This window comes from Petromyzon marinus, chromosome 42, assembly GCF_048934315.1.
Source record: "Petromyzon marinus isolate PM22_M1 ecotype Great Lakes invasive population chromosome 42, UKy_Petmar_22M1.pri1.0, whole genome shotgun sequence".
NCBI lineage: Eukaryota > Metazoa > Chordata > Hyperoartia > Petromyzontiformes > Petromyzontidae > Petromyzon > Petromyzon marinus.
In genome coordinates this window covers 3083582-3088112 of record NC_133708.1, presented here as the reverse complement: position 1 = coordinate 3088112, position 4531 = coordinate 3083582, and the positions used below count along the sequence as shown (strand labels likewise).

The 4531-nt window shown below is 56.0% G+C and overlaps 1 protein-coding gene across 1 annotated transcript in view; it reads left to right on the top strand.

The window, feature by feature from the left end:
* Positions 1-95: 95 nt before the first annotated feature.
* The window catches only part of LOC116957780 (chemokine-like protein TAFA-5), a 56331-nt gene continuing 51895 nt past the window's right edge, over positions 96-4531 (top strand). Inside the window, exon 1 of the mRNA XM_032980137.2 lies at positions 96-212. The gene's annotated coding sequence lies outside the window, so the exon portion shown is untranslated. The remainder of the gene's footprint in view (positions 213-4531) is intronic.

The window sequence follows — 4531 nt, the reverse complement described above, 5'->3', positions numbered from 1 at the left end:
GCCGGGAGGGGGGGGGGCAGTCACCGGGTGGTGGTGCCGGTCCTTGGTGAGAAGCCGGGGAGAGCCGCGGGGAGAGCCGCGGGGAGAGCCGCGGGGAGAGCCGCGGGGAGAGCCGCGGGGAGAGCCGCGGGGAGAGCCGCGGGGAGAGCCGCGGGGAGAGCCGCGGGCAGCGCTTGCCGCAGCTCAGAACGATCCGCCCGCCGCTCCGTAAGGTCAGTGTCCCCACCCCTACCCCCCGTGAGCTGGTGGTGTGGGCAAGGCTGAGAGAGCGGCGGTGGCAGCGGTGGCAGCGGCTGGGCTCCACCACCGCCACCGCCACCACCGCCACCACCACCGCCACCACCACCACCACCACCACCGCCACCACCACCGCCACCACCACCACCACCGCCACCACCACCAGCGTGTCCGAGTTGCTGCTGGGTTAAGGTGGGCAAAAGGAGAGTTGGGGAGTAGAGGGGACATCGCCACTTAGAAGGATGACCACCCACTACCATGATCATCGTTGTCGTCGACATGATCATCAACATCATCGTCGTCGTAATCATCTTCGTCGTCATCATCAACATCATCGTCGTCATCATCATCAACATCTTCATCGTCGTCATCATCAACATCATCGTCATCATCATCATCGTCGTCGTAATCATCGTCGTCGTCTATCAACATCATCGTCGTCATCATCATTATTTGTATTTTCATCATCGTCTCCACTTTGAAGAATAACCATTCCACACCTTCATCGTCAGCATCATTCATCATCATTGTCGCCGTCAACAATATTATCGGACGTCAAGTAACATTTCTGCACCTCTGATTGGTGCGGTTGGTTACGTACGGTGCAAAAGAAGTTCAACTTAAAAGCAAAACATACACGCACACACACATACACGCACACGCACACACACTCACACGCACACACTCACACTCACTCACGCACACACACGCACACACGCACACTCACTGACACACACACACACACAACAACAACAACCGCCATTCACCACTAAGTGGCGGTAACGTCACCACGACGCTTGTGCCAGGCTATGTGCACCCTGAGGCCACGTGAAGTGTCGAACGCCCGCTGGCAGGAGGTCACGGGGCAGACCCAGGTGCCACGGGTCGACTGACTGAGATGACTGGCTGATGCACCACCTGTGCACCCTACTGTGCCAACCTGCTGTGCTTTAGCCACCCGGCGCTCCGCTCGTTGTTGTGAGCGTCGCTCCTCCGCCCTCCGTTGTTGTTGGAGGGCGACTACCTCCAACTGCCCAGTAGCGTCCTTCACGAGCCTCCTCCACAGAGGCCGATCTTGACACCGCTGGTACCAGTCATCGGCAAGTCCACTCAGCTCCACGTCCTCCTGTACCACATCACTCCATCTCTTCTCTAGCCCGTGCCGCGCCCGTTTAGCCCCCTCAATCCGGCCGAACAAAAGCTGTTTCGGCATGCGGTGGCTGGGCATGCGAGCTACATGACCCAGCCATCGCAGCCTTGGCCGCCGGAGGAGCTCACCAATGGGACCTTGCCCAGATCTTTCAAGGATTTGTGAGCTCCTCACACAATCCAGTCTGGTTAAACCCAGGATGGATCGTAGGCAGGCCAGCCTAAATGTTTCTAACCGGCGAAGATGTTTCATTAGGGGGGTCCACGTTTCGCAAGCGTAGAGAAGGGAGGGAATGACCGTGGCCGAGAAGACCTGAAGCTTAATGCGGAGCGACAGACCAGGTAGCTTCCACACAGCGACATGCAACCGATGAAAATATATTGCCGCTCGACTGATTCGGAGTGAGACCTCTGCTGTTAAACTGGAGCCGGTCGTAAGCACACTGCCCAGGTATGGGAAACTCTCCACTCGCTCCACAACTGCCCCATCACCGATTGGGAGTTGTGGGGGTGGAGTGTCCGATGGTACAAAATACCCAGGCAGGTGCTTAGTTTTGGTGGGGCTGATGGTAAGGCCCCTCCTCTTAGTGGCACGCTCCAGTCTCAGCAGCAGCGTCTCCAACTCCTCCTCTGAATGAGCAGCTATTACAAAATCATCAGCATACGTAACGTGGTTGAGCAATAGGGAGCCATCCCTTGACCGCACCCGGGCATCGATCAGCCTCCCATTATATCTGTACCATATGGAGATTCCCCCGGTACAGCTATTGAAGGCTTCACGAACTGCGTGGTCAAAATAGATGTTAAATAATGTGGGAGCCAGAGGACATCCCTGTCGCACCCCAAGGTGTACAGGGAATGGCTCTGACTCCCGGCCACGTAGTTTTACCCGGGCCCGCTCACCATCATGAAGGTCCTTAATGATCGTGAGCAGAGGGTCAGGTACTCCAAAAGCACGAAGAATATCCCAGAGCCCAGGCCTACTGATGGTATCATAGGCCTTGACCAGGTCAATAAAGCAGGGATGTAGGTCTTGTGGGAATTCCCTATACCTCTGCTGTAGCAGACGGACAAAAAATATGGCATCTGTGCAGGACCGCCCTTTCCTGAAACCGCATTGGGGCTCCACAAGCCTCTCCTCAGCGTGCCTGGCAAGGCGATGTTGAATAATCCTTGCCAGGACCTTTTCCGGCACACTGAGGAGTGAGATGCTCCTGTAGTTGTCACTGTCTGTGCGGTCCCCCTTCTTAAAAAGGGGGACCACCAGGGCATCCTTCCAATCCTGCGGAACCCGTCCAGTGGTCCAGACTGTTGTTGTGATGTCATATAGGGCAGTCTATGCACAAACACCACCCTCCCTCAGCATTTCGCTTGGGAGATCATCTCTGCTCGCTGCCTTTCCTGATCTCAGACTCCGGATCGCCTTCAGTACTTCCTCAACAGATGGCACCTCAACCAGCCACTCACAGGGGGTGACTTCTTCCAATATTTGAGGCACCGCAGCCTCAGCAGGGTCATCTTCACTTTGTGCCACGATGTTTTCCTGGCTGAGGGATTTTCCTTCCCCCAGGACCTCACAGAAATGCTCAGCAAATCTGCAAACCTGTTCCTGGGGGTCGGAGATTGGATCACCGTTTTTTCCCCATAATGATGGTAATAGGTGTGGCGCTGCAGGTTACTTTTTTGATGGAGTTAAATAGAGATTTGTGATCACGGGCCACTGAGGCAGACTCCATCTCCTCAGCAACCCGCGACCACCACCCATCCTTGCAGCGCCTCACGGCTCTCCGAACTTCCGAGCAAAGGCTTCGGTAAGCCTCCTCATTCTCTGACGTGGGATTCTGTAGCCGATGACAGTGGGCCTATCGCTTTTTCTCAACCATCCTGAACACCTCCTCTGTCAGCCAGGGTCTCTGGGGAGGTCTGGACCGCGTACCCAAAGCAGCCATTGCAGCTGTATGAGTCACAGTCCTAAACCTCGCCCATTTACCCTCGACATCAGGAGGAGTCGGGGACAATGCCAATCCCAGCCGCAACTTTCATCAGATAACTTTCATCAGATAACTGAACTGAGACCAGGCCACTTTAGGTTGGAATGGGGTCCTGGGTGTACACCCACCACCGGAGTGGAAGAATGGCAGGCGCATCTTACAGATGACTAGTCGATGGTCAGAGGGTAGATCAGCTCCACGGTAGGTCCTGGTGTCAAGGACATGGGCTCGCATACGGTGGTCCGTCACTATGTAGTCCAGCAGATGTTCTTGCTTGGACCCGGCATGCATCCATGATGTTGTGTGGATGCGCCGATGCCGGAACAGCGTGTTGGTAATTACAAGCCCGTGGGCTGCACAAAAATCTAGCAGCCTCCTACCGTTGTTATTGGGCTGATCTGGCCCATGCCCTCCAATCACTCCAGACCAGGTGCCAGCATCATGACCAACTCGGGCATTGAAGTCACCCATCATGATGACTCTATCCCGAGGGGCCACTTCAGCCAGCACCTGTGACAGGAGGTCAAAGAAGGCATCTGACTCATCGGCTTTGCCTGCATCCCTCCACGGATGTTCATCTTCGGTGAGGGCATAAGTAACCACGACCACCATTCCTCGCCTCCGGTTGATGGGAAGGCGAGCCCAAAATAGCCTGGGGCTTACAGCTTCCCACACCTCACCGCCACGCTCCCACGCCCCCTTCATTCTTTTGTTCAAAAGAAGAGCCACACCCTGTTGTTTGGCAGTCTGCTGCCCCGAGTAGACGACTGTCCACCCCTCACGGTGGCAGGAGCCAGAACCGGGCCACCGGACCTCCTGAATGCCACATAGATCCAGGCGGTACCGGTCCAGCTCCCGACAGAGGAGTGGCAGCCTCTCCTCCGCAGTAAGCGTTCGAACATTCCACGTGGCCACCCATAGTGGTTTTTCGTTGTTTCTGGAGGAGCCCCATGGGTAGATATTCAATCTCCTGGCTCCGCCAATTGGGGTTTGGCCAGGAGACGTCATAGACGCCTGGCCCCCAGGGGCCTCCGGCACAAGCGTATTAGTTATATACTTAATTCGCGGTTTAGTGGTAATTAATTGAAGGTGGAGGGGTTACCAGCCCCTCAGACCCGTACAGAGCCCCCGTTTAGCCCCTGTGGTGGGCACAG